Source organism: Rhinopithecus bieti, unplaced genomic scaffold (assembly GCF_001698545.2).
Source record: "Rhinopithecus bieti isolate Rb0 unplaced genomic scaffold, ASM169854v2 scaffold_32059, whole genome shotgun sequence".
NCBI lineage: Eukaryota > Metazoa > Chordata > Mammalia > Primates > Cercopithecidae > Rhinopithecus > Rhinopithecus bieti.
The window spans coordinates 10,865-23,573 of NW_016813587.1; the positions used below are offsets into that span (position 1 = coordinate 10,865).

General features: G+C 44.3%; 2 pseudogenes across 1 annotated transcript; both read right to left on the reverse strand.

Annotated features, from left to right (window-relative positions):
• LOC108513057 (elongation factor 1-beta pseudogene) lies at positions 1–804 on the reverse strand (annotated as a pseudogene). The gene has a single exon (XR_001880779.1). The product of XR_001880779.1 is annotated as an elongation factor 1-beta pseudogene (transcript).
• Positions 805–8,614: 7,810 nt separating this feature from the next.
• Positions 8,615–9,876, reverse strand: LOC108513038 (acyl-coenzyme A thioesterase 4 pseudogene; annotated as a pseudogene).
• Between the last annotated feature and the right edge of the window lie 2,833 nt (positions 9,877–12,709).

Genomic DNA, 12,709 nt, shown 5'->3' on the forward strand with positions numbered 1-12,709 from the left:
ATCTTTCAAGCTTTTATTTAAATGCCATGATCCAGGATGGATTTTAGATCTTGTTGAAAGCAGCCACATCCATGGACTGTACATAGTCCTCAAAAGCAGTGATCTGCTCCTCCAGCATATCTGTTCCAACTTTATCATCTTCAACTACACACTGTATTTGAAGTTTCTTAATTCCGTATCCCACTGGAACTAGTTTAGATGAGCCCCAGACTAAGCCGTCTGCTTGAATGCTTCTGACACACTCCTCTAATTTTGCCATATCTGTCTCATCATCCCAAGGTTTCACGTCTAGTAAGATGGAAGACTTGGCAACAAGTGCAGGTTTTTTGGCTTTCTTTGATTCGTATTGTGCAAGACGTTCTTCTCTCAGCCTCTTTGCTTCTTCACTTTCCTCCTCATCATCAGATCCAAAGAGATCAATATCATCATCATCTTTACTATCTGTAGCTCCACTTCCTGTAGTGTCTTCCACATCAGCAGGACCATACTTGCCCAAAGCTTTCTTCACTCCTGGCAGGCTGGCCTTTTCCTTTTCGTAAGACTTGATGTGATTATACCAACGTAGGGCATGACACAAGTCAGCAGGCGGTGGGCCGGACACGGCTTCAAATACTGCCACATCTGCTTGTGATGGCACATACCCCTCGATGTAGCTCTTGTCCGCCAGGTAATCGTTGAGCACCTGGAGGCCGGTGGGGCTTTTCAGGTCTCCGAAACCCATGGTGTCGGCTGTATCCGAGAGCTGGGGAGCAGCAGAAAGAGAGCGCACAAGTTGTGGGCGCCCCGCGCTGAAGAGAAGAAAAAGGTCTTACGTAGTTTTATTTGAATGTTGTCAAGAGGCTTTTGGTTTTGCTGTCTGATTGCTCTATTTTATATGGGGATTTTGGAAGATTCAAAACTACTGCTAGAGGCACAATTTTCTAGAATCTTGGTGCTTCTGTTTTGTTTTGCTTTAATCAGCTTTATTGAGGGAAAATTTGCATGCAACAAAATGTATCAATTTTAAGTGTACAATTTGATGAGTTTTGACACATATGCAATCATGTAATTATTACCATTGAACCTCAAAAATTTGAAAGAGGTCTCAGTTAATTTAGAAAGTTTATCTTGCCACAGGGCACGGTGGCTCATACCTGCAACCTCAGCACTTTGGGAAGCCGAGGTGGGCAGATCACGAGGTCAGGAGTTTGAGACTAGTCTGGCCGACATGGTGAAACCCCGTCTCTACTAAAAATAAATAAATAAATAAATAAATAAATAAATAAATAAATAAATAAAATAAAATTAGCCAAGCATGGTGGCGGGGGCACCTGTAGTCCCAGTTACTCGGAAGGCTGAGGCAGGAGAATCGCTTGAACCTGAGAGGCAGAGGTTGCAGTGAGCCAAGATCTCACCACTGCACTCCAGCCTGGGCGACAGAGTGAGACTCCGTCTCAGAAAATAAAAAAAGAAAGCTTATTTTGCCAAGGTTGAGGACATGCGCCCGTGACACAGCCTCAGGAGTTCCTGATGACATGTGCCCAAGGTGGTCAGAGCACAGCTTGGTTTTACACATTTTAGGAAGATATGAGACATCAATCAATATATGTAAAATGAACATTGGTTTGGTCCAGAAAGGTAGGACAGGTCACAGGTAGGTGAGAGACAAACAGTTGCGTTCTTTTTATTTATGGCTTTTGTTTTTATTTTTATTTTTTGAGACGCAGTTTCGCTCTTGTCTCCCAGGCTGGAGTGCAGTGCTATGATCTTGGCTCACTGCAACCTCCGCCTCCTGGGTTCAAGCGATTCTCCTGCCTCAGCTTCCCAAGCTGGGGTTACAGGTGCCTGCCACCACACCCGGCTAATTTTTTTGTATTGGTAGTAGAGACAGGGTTTGGCCATGTCTCTAACTCCTGACCGCAGGTGATCCGCCTGCCTCGGCCTCCCAAAGTGCTGGGATTACAGGCGTGAGCCACCGCGCCTGACCATGGCTGCATTCTTTTGAGTTTCTGATGAGCCTCTCATTTATCTCAGTGAGCAGAGGAATGACTTTGAATAGAACAGGAGGCAGGTTTGTCCCAAGCAGTTCCCAGTTTGACTTTTCTCTTTACCTTAGTGATTTTGGGGGCCCAAGATGTGTTCCTTTCACAACCACAATCATGATATACAGAACTTCATCAACTCAGAAAGTTCCCTCATGTCCTTTTTTTTTTTTGAGACAGAGTCTCGCTGTGTTGCTCAGGCTGGAGTGCATTGGCGTGATCTCGTCTCACTGCACCTTCTCTCCCCACCTCCAGAGTAGCTGAGACTACAGTGCCACTGCACCCGGCTAATTTTTGTGTTTTTAGTAGAGACAGGGTTTCACCATGTTGGCCAGGCTCCTCTCAAACTCCTGACCACAAGAGATCTGCCCACCTCGGGTTCCCAAAGTGCTGGGATTACAGGTGTAAACCACCACATCCAGCCCCTCATGTTGCCCAGGCTGTAGTGCAGTGGCACAATCTTGGCTCAATGCAACCTCCACCTCCCAGATTCAAGCGATTCTCCTGCCTCAGCCTGCCAAGTAGCTGGGATTACAGGCATGCACAATCACGCCCAGCTAATTTTGTATTTTTAGTAGACATGGGGTTTCTCTATGTTGGCCAGGCAGGTCCGTGATCCACCTGCCTCAGCCTCCCAAAGTGCTGGGATTACAGGCATGAGCCACAGCGCCCGGCCACTCATGCACTTTTGCAGTCCGTCTCCTCCCCAACCCCTGCCCTAGCCCCTGAGGGCCACTGTTCTGCTTCCTGTCCACAATGGTTGTACTTTTTCTAGAATTTCATATAAATAGAATCATACAGTATGTGATCTTTTATGTAAAGCTTCTTGTATTTAACATAGTGCTTTTGAGATTCATTCATGTTGTTGCATATATCAGTAAATTATTCTTTGTTTTCTGAGTAATATTGCATTGTGTGGACATCTTCCAATTTGTTTATCTGTTTACCAGTTGATAGAGAATGGGTAGCGTCCAGTGTTTGGCAGTGTGAATAAAGCTACTATGAACATTCAAGGACAATTTTTTTTTTTTTGAGATGGAGTCTCACTCTGTCGCCCAGGCTGGAGTGCAGTGGTGAGATGTCGGCTCACTGCAACCTCTGTCTCCTGGGTTCAAGCGTTTCTGCTGCCCCAGCCTGCTGAGTAGCTGGGATTACAGGCGTGAGGCATCACGCTTACCTGATTTTTGTATTTTTAGTACAGACGGGGTTTTACCATGTTGGTCAGACTGGTCTCAAACTCCTGACCTTGTGATCTGCCCACTCAGCCTCCCAAAGTGTTGGGATTACAGGCATGAGCCACCACGTATGGCCAATAATTTTTTTTTTTTAAAGGAAAATAAGTGCTAGTGAGAATGTAGCGAAATTGGAACTATCATACATTGTTTATGGAAATGTAAATGGTGTAGCTGCTGTGGAAAAAAGTTTGGGGGTTACTCAATAAACTGAACATAAATATGTGCTTTGTGTGTGAGTGTGTGCGTGTGCGCGCGCGTGTGTGTGTATATATATATATATACATATATACATGCTATGCATATTTTTTTAAAGACTTTTTTTTAAGACAGAATCTTGCACTGTTGCCCAGGCTGGAGTGCAGTCTTGGCTTACTGCAACCTCCCCTTCTTGAGTTTAAGTGATTCTCCTGCCTCAGCCTCCCAAGTAGCTGGGATTACAGGCGCACACCACCACGCCCAGCTAATTTTTGTACTTTTAGTAGAGACAGAGTTTTACCATGTTGGCCAGGCTGGTCTTGAAATCCTGGCCTCAAGTGATCTGCCCACCTTGGCCTTCCAAAGGGCTGAGATTACAGGTGTGAGCCACCATGCCTGGCCCACTTGTATATATTGAGTATATACTTAAAAGAATTGAAAATGAGTGTTTAAACAAAAACTTGTACACAAAGTTTATGGCAGCAATATTCACAATAGCCAAAAGGTAGAAACAATGCAGTTCTATCTACTGACGGGTCAACGAAATGTGGTACATTCATACAATAGAACAGTATTCAGCTAGAAAAAGAAATAAAGTATTGATCTATGCTACAGCATGGATGAATATTCAAAACATTATGCTAAGTGAAAGGAGCCAGACATAAAAGGGTTCATATTGTATGGTTCCATTTATATAAAGTATCTATAACAGGCAAATCTATAGAGACAGAAAGCAGATTAGTAGTTGCCATGGCTGGAGGAAGTAAGGAATGGAAACCAACTTAGAAGTTATGGGGGTATATTAGTTCGTTTTCACACTGCTATAAAGAACTGCCCAAGACTGTGTAACTTATAAAGAAAGGAGATTTAATTGACTCACAGTTCCACATGGCTCAGGAGGCCTCAGGAAACTTGCAATCATGACGGAAGAGGAAGCAAGCACGTCCTACATGGCAGCAGGCGAGAGAGAGAGAGAGAGCGTGAAGGAGGAACTGTCAAACACTTATAAAACCATCAGATCTGGTGAGAACTCACTCACTATCACAAAAACAGCATGGGGGAAACTGCCCCTATGGTCCAATCACTTCCCATCAAGTCCCTCCTTCAACACGTGGGGATTATGGGGATTACAATTTGAGATGAGATTTAGGTGGGGACACAGAGCCAAACCATATCAATGGCTTTTATTTTTATTATTTTTTTTGCGGGGGGGAGGTGGTGATTAAATGTTCTGGAACTGGATAGTGGTGATGAAAGAACACCATGAATTCAGCTGGGCACGGTGGCTCACGCCTGTATTCCCAGCACTTTGGGAGGCCGAGGCAGGCAAATCACGAGGTCGGGAGTTTGAAACCAACCTGGCCAACATGGTGAAACCCCGTCTCTACTAAAATAAAAAAATGATCTGGGCGTGGTGGTGGGCACCTATAATCCCAGCTCTCAGGAGGCTGAGGCAGGAGAATGGCTGCCTCTAGAGGGTATTTAAACCCCAGAAAATTCCATAACCGGGAGGCAGAGGCGGAGGTTGCAGTGAGCCGAGATTGTGCTGCTGCACTCCAGACTCCAGCCTGGGCGACAGTGTGAGACTCTGTCTCAAAACAAAACAAAACAAAACCACTGTGAATTCACTAGGTGCCTCTAAATGTTATGCTTTAAAATGGTTTAAATGGTGACTTTTATATTATGTATATTTTGCCACAATAAAACATTTTATTGCCTTCCTGGTGTTATGACATGGAAGTTTTAACTCCAACTCACCCATCCTTTATCCAGTTCTACCTGAGCACCAGAGCCCTCTTACATCTTATATCCCTGCTGACTTGGCTCTGTCTTATTTGCCCCATGGCTAAAGCTCTCATCCTGCTGGTCACCAACTCTCCTTCATTACATTCTCACAATAGACATTTCTCATATCTTCAGGCTATCCACAATTGTGACCCCACTTGTAATCAAATCCACAAAGGTACAAAAGATACAAAAGGGAATCTGGCATACAAGAACTATAGATAAGACCAGCTGGAATTGAAAAAGAGATTACTGTTCCCTGAACTCATTGTTGTTCACTGAAGGGTGGAAGGTGGCCTTTTCCTTGGCTTCAGGGAGATGTTTATTGTGTGTTACACTGAGTAGACCATGAACTAAGATACCTAGTGTGTGGCTTTTTTGGCACAGAAGTTTTTGAAATGACTATCAACAAATAGCATCCCAGAAAGAGAATTTCAGTTCCCAATGATTTAATTGAAAATTTCTACCAACCCATTCAGGTTAAGAACAATTCCAACCTTACATAAACTTTCCCAGAGAATAAAAAGGCAGAAACAGTGACTTATTTAATGAAAATAGGATCACCGGCTGGGCGTGGTGGCTCACACCTGTAATCCCAGCACTTTAGGAGGCAGAGAGGGGTGGATCACGAGGTCAGGAGTTCAAGACCTGCCTGGCCAACATAGTAACCCCGTCTCTACTAAAAACACAAAAATTAGCTGGGCATGGTGGCGTGTGCCTGTATGCCCAGCTACTTGGGAGGCTGAGGCAGGAGAATCTCTTGAACCCAGGAGTTGGAAGTTGCAGTAGGCTGAGATCATGCCACTGCACTCCAGCTTGAGCAACAGAGACTTTTTCTCAAAAAAATAAAAAAAAAAGGAAAATATGATCACCTTGATTTCAAAATCTCTCAAAGACAGTATGAGAAAAGAAAATTATGGAGTAGTTGTATTCATGAAGGTAGATACGAAGTTCTTATCTAAATCATTAAGGGAACTAGATTTTTAGCCAACTAGATTATGACCAACTTGAGATATTTATTCCAGAAATGCAAGTTTGACTTATTATTTAAAAATCAGTTAATATGATTCCTCACATTAATGTATTAATTTAGAAAGAACCCCAGGATCATCTCAAAAGATATAGAAAAGATGATAGAATTTCAAATTCAGTTATCATCAAGCCTCTTGGAAAAATGGAAATACAAGGAAACTTCTAAGAAAGGATATCCAAGGAGAACTTTAAGTGCATTTTTTGATGGGCATGGTGCCTCACACCTGTAATCCCAGCACTTTGGGAAGCTGAGGCAGGAGGATTACTTGAACCCAGGAGTTTGAGACCAGCCTGGGCAATATAGTGAGAACTCATCTCTACAAAAAAATTTAAAAATTAGCTGGGTGTGGTGGTGCTTGTCTGTAGTCCCAGCTACTCAGGAGGCTGAGTCAGGAGAACTACTTGAGCCTAGGAGGTAGAGGCTGCAGTGAGCCCTGATGGCACCATTGCACTCCAACCTAGGCGACAGAGGGAGACCCTGTTTCAAAAAAACAACAACAACAACATATTTTTTACTTAATGATGAAATACTGAAATCTTTCCCTTTAAGATCAGGACCAAGGCAAGAAGACCTGCTACTGTCACTGCTAGTCAATAGTGTACTGGCTGCATCACTTGGTGACCAAAAAAGGCTCTATCATCTGCAATGCTTCTCCTTCTGTGCTAATGATAAAATGTTACTCCAGCTTCGTACTAATAAAGTCATTCCAGTGTGAAGACACTGATTGAGTCTGACATATTAGTGTCATATATGTCTTTCTGGAGAGTCATGTATTGTGAACTCTTCAGTGATAAATGGAGGTGAGACAAGAGAATAGGTCTGGAGGCAGGGAACCTAAGGCCATTCCCGCTGACTTCCTAGAACTGAATCAAAAGGAAAATCCTGTCTCTCCACACCCAAGTAACAAAAGGATCAGAAGCTACTACCTGTGCACTGTGGGGCAGAAATCAATCAGACACTTGCATAGGGCGTAACTTTGTAACTACCTTTTAGTCTCTGATTGGTCCTGCCTTCCACAACCAATCAGACTGGTTGTGGGCCATTCCTTCATTTACATAGAGTGTAACCAAGTAACCAATGGGAAACCTCTAGAGGGTATTTAAACCCCAGAAAATTCCGTAACCAGTATTCTTTGCGCTTAAGCCTGCTCCCCCTCTGCAGAGTGTACTTTTGTTTCAATAAATCTGTGCTTCCGTTGCTTCATTATTTTGTTGCTTTGTGCATTTTGTCCAATTCTTTGTTCAAAACATCAAGAACCTGGATGACTACCATGAGACAAGAACTTAGCTTAAATCCCTACTACAATAATAACGGTTATCAGATTTCTCTATCTCTGTAAGGATTTCAGTTGCTATCAAAACATTTACATTTCTAATATACAGCTTTTTCTTATGGAGACGCTTTGGTGAGTGTAAAGATTTGACTTTCAATGGAAACATTTACCACACAGTAATATGTGTATGGCTTCATTTTTTCGATACTCTGCATTTATTTGGTTCCATCCCTTGAAGACTTTTTGAGTATCAGGAAGCATTGAGTGAAAGCCAAACACGTCAATAACATTTATCACATTAACTTAGTTTTTTTCTCATCTTGAATGGATGAGAGCTAAGCTGTTTAAATTTATTACATATAAAACATGTATTAGGTTTCAGACAGATGTGAACACTCTATCAAGGCTTGACATTGATAAATACATTTCTAAAATGTCATTTAATTTCCAGTTGCAAACGTCCCTAGTGTTATATCTCTTAGATATCTCCGCTGTGGCCTCTCCAGGTGGCTACCTTGTGTTTTGAGGAGATTGCTGTGCTAGATAGAGGCTGTAACTAAACAACTTCTCTTTACCTATATCTATGGGAAAATTAAGTTACATGTATGATTCTCGTTCAGAGATTTCTAGTTTACTGATTTTTTTTCTTTTCTTTTGTTTTGAGACAGAATCTTGCTCTTGTCTTCCAGGATGGAGTGCAATGGCATGATCTTGGCTCACTGCGACCTCCGCCTCCTGGGTTCAAGTGATTCTCCTGCCTCAGCCTACCGAGTAGCTGGGATCATAGGTGCCTGCCACCACTCCTGGCTGATTTTTGTATTTTTAGTAGAGATGGGGTTTTGCCATGTTGGCCAGGCTGGTCTCGAACTCCTGACCTTGTGATCCACCCGCCTCCGCCTCCCAAAGTGCTGGGATTACAGGCGTGAGCTACCGCGCCCGGCCGAATTTTTTTTTTTTTTTTTTTTAATGACAAAGACATGGCTTTAATGTTATCCAGGAGACAGCTGATTCACATAGGGTTATTGAACACTAGAATCTGATCCTGAATCTGTCATGTCAACAGACAAAGGCATTACAATTTAGGGAAAGCTGTTTTCTGGGTACCTCCCACATGTTTGCAGAAGGCGGCTAGAATTTGCTTCCAGGCATCTTCCTGGGCCTTAGAATGAGCCCTGGCTCCCCAATCCACATCACATGTTTGTTCAGTAATTTGTGAAGGGAAGCTGGGCACAGAGGGAAGTAAGGAGGCTCAATGTAAAACCCAGTCCCAGGGTAACAAGACGATCTGGGCTTTTTCCTTTCCATGGGCCTGTAACCGTTCAGAGACTGGGCACACAAACTCACTCCTCCGGTTATGGTCATCCTGACCAACAATGAAAAGGATGGGGCCCTGGGCCTTCTCTATTGACGTCATGCTGGGGTTCTCATACCCTCCTACAAGATCATTCCTTATATCCACGATGTCCACGAGGCCTGAGAAAGCTACCTTGATTCTCCTCAGGTCATAGTCCAATCGTGGACTGCTATTCTGCTTCTAGTTTATGCCTCTGTTCCCACTGATCCCGGATCCATTGATGGAAACTGGCTGAGACATTCTTCAAGAATGAGGCCATTGAGAGACAAATATCAGTTCCTAGAGAAATGCCCCAAAGCCCAATGCCTGGACCTTTTACCTGGGGATATTGAAACATGTAGCATAGGGCTTCTTCGAAGTACTCCAGGGGTATGTTGTCCACGTTCTTGGGGAGATCTTCAAAGTTATAATAAGCTAGAGCCAACGTGACAAAGTCACGGCTAGCAAGGAGGCTGGCTCGATATTCCAACAGGCTCCCTCCAATAACAAAAGACGCCAATGATCCCTAGGAAGGGTCCAGGTCCTGGGGACAGGACGGGCGTGGCGCGCACGCGGCCCGCCCGCACTGACTCGCGCCGCACCCCCAGCGGGAAGAAGCCGCGCTCCTGCCGCGCGTGGCATAGCAGCCGTCCAGGCTCGGGGTTGTGGCCGTCCAGCACCTCCAGCTCCACGACAAAGGGAATCTGTACGTCCCGCTTCATAAAGCGCGAAAAAGACTTCTTGGATTCCAGGGCCCAGAGCAGCCCCGTGGGCTCGAGCCCCCTACGCTGCCGCCCAGCACGGGCGCGCGCTCCAGGTCCAGCTCGCCGCGGGCGTCGCCTCAGTAGCGCGCGTGGGCCCGGAAGAGCGCGCCCTTCTCGTAGCGCAGGGACGCGCGAGCAGCGCGACCAGCTGCTCCGGGGCCAGGCCGCGCACGGCGATGCGCACCGCTTGTCCCAGCAGCCGCGGCCCGTGGGCTCCAGGATCAGCGTTGCTGACATCTTGGAGCCGGAGCGGGGAATCCTAAGGTCGATGCCCGAGGCCCGTCCAAGATCGTGGCAAGTGCGCCGATTGTCCAGAGGGCGTCCGGCGTCCCCTGGTGCCGGGAGCGGCCGGTGGCTGAGCAGTCCCAGAGAGCGCCTGGGACTTTAGACCAGTTAACCCGGCACCCTGGACTCGTCTGAGGCAAAAGGAGCCAGACTCCTCTCCTGGGTCCTCTCCTCGGAACCCGGGGAGCGCAGACTTTTTTTTTGTTTGTTTGAGACAGGTTCTCGCTCTGTCGCCCAGGCCGGAGTGCAGTGGCCGATCATAGCTCACTGTAATCTGGATCTCACAGGCTCAAGCTATCCTCCTGCCTCGGCCTTCCGAGTATGTGGCATGAGCCATCATGAGTATAGGCATGAGTCTTCACGCCCGGCCTAAGCCATCACGCCTAGCCTGATTTTTTTTTTTTTTTTTTTTTTACTTGGAAAAAATATGTACTTCACTCCCACAAAGTATATTTTAGACTCCTGCCCCATTATTCCTAGAGAATTATAATTTCCAAGTAAAGTAAAAACAAAAAAAGTGGTGAAGACAGAAGAGTATTTAACCATATCCCTGTAGAAAATTTTATTGAATATTCTAAGGAATGTGCTTGTCCTTTTGTGTCTGTTGGTAGAAAAGAATAAACATTAAACTCAGCTTAGTATTTCCAAAGTAATAAGAAACACTCTTGCACATAAGGATACTTTGGGAAACCTCGTTTCCACCACTGTCTTTATTTACACTGAGTGAGTGACAAGGCTCTGTAAAGATGCAGGGGAATTGGTTACTAGCAGGCAAAGCAGACATCAAGTACTGTAAGAAATCAGAGACTGACTTCAAAGAAAACTCAGCGTTTACTGATAAATTGGGTTATATTACCCCACCAATGGCTAGCCTTCATGCCATGAAAATGCATCCATGTTAATGATGTCACTGTCTTACCTAACTGCAGGTGATGGCTGCCATGACATAGAAATGACATTGAACTTAAGGAAAATACTATACTGTGCAAAATCCTTGTTAAAACCAAACATCATAAATGCATTTGAAGCAGAGTGTCTAAGCCACGTAAAATCAAACACTTGATAATTATTAGCTGGCCTTCTTCTATAAAGAAAGCTTTCTTTTTTCTTTTTGCTTATTTAATGGGGTACAATCAATTATACACATAATTGATGGCACAGGGAAAATAATTATTTCAAGTAGTTTTTAAACACTAGCTGTATAACTAAGAGGGACATATAAAAACAGGGATTGGCAAACTTTTTCTTTACAGGGCCTGATGGTAAATACAGTCAATCTTCATGCACAGATTCTGTATTTGTGAATTCATCTACTTCCTGAAACTTTTTTTGTATAAACCCAGAGTCAATATTTGCAGCACCTTTGTGGTTATTTGTGGACATCTGAAGAGCGGTGAACATTTTTGAGTCCCTTAACAGGCATATTCTCAGCCAAAGTCAAACAAAGTGACTCTCTGTCTTATTTCAGTTCTCATACTGTAAACAAGGGCCCTTTTTACCATCCATTTAGTACCTTGGGTTCTCATATTTTTGTGATTGCTGGTGATTTTGCTGTTTCAAAGGGACCCCAAATGGAGTAGTGCTAAAGTGCTGTTGAATGTTCCTATGAATGAGAAAGCGGTCTTGTGTCTTATAGAAAAAATACATGTGTTAGATAAGCTTCATTCAGGCATGAGTTATGGAGCTGTTGGCCATGAGTTCAAGTGTTAATGAATCAATAATATATATTAAGGTGTTTAAATAGAAACACAATAAGGCCGGGCACAGTGGCTCATGCCTGTAATCTCAGCACTTTTGGGAGGCCCAGGCGGGTGGATCACCTGAAGTCAGGAGTTCGAGACCAACATGGTCAACATGGTGAAACTCCGTCTCTACAAAATACAAAAATCAGCTGGGCATGGTGACATGCATCTGTATTCCCAGGTACTCTGGGGGCTGAGGCAGGAGAATTCTGGAACTCTCCAGAAGTGGTGGTGGAGGTTGAGAGGTGGAGGTTGCAGTGAGCCAAGATCCCACCACTGCACTCCAGCCTGGGTGACACAGCAAGACCCTATCTCAAAAAAAAAGAAGAAGAAAAAAGAAAAAAAAAGAAAAAAGAAAGAAAGAAAAGAAACATAACAAAATAAGCTTATGCATTCATCAGTTGACTAAAATGTGACCAGATGCTTACAGGAAGCTAACCCTGTATTTCCCCTAGAAGCAGTGGAATGGTATGCACTAATTCCATGTTTGCAGCAAATTTATAGACCATAACTACTGTGAATAGTGAGAACTGACTGTATTTTAGGATGCGTGGGCCATCCGGTCTGTGTAACTACTTGAGTCTGTCCTTGTAGCTCAAATATAGCCATAGACAGTACACAACCAAGTACGGCTATGTTCCAATAAAACTTTTATTTATGGACACTGAAATTTGACATGTATGATTTTCATACTTCACAAAATATTCTCCTTTTCATTTTATTATTTAAAAATATAGAAATGGAAAATATAGGAACAGGCCGGGCGCGGTGGCTCACACTTGTAATCCCAGCACTTTGGGAGGCAAAGGTGGGCGGATCACTTGAGACCAGGAGTTTGAGACCAGCCTGGCCAACATGGTGAAACCCCATCTCTACTAAAATACAAAACTAGCCAGGCATGGTGGCGGGCACCTGTAATCCTAGCTACTCAGGAGGCCGAGGCAGGAGAATCGCTGGAACCTGGAAGATGGAGGCTGCAGTGAGTCGAGATCATGCCACTGCACTCTAGCCTGGGCAACAGAGACTTGCTCTGTCTCAAAAAA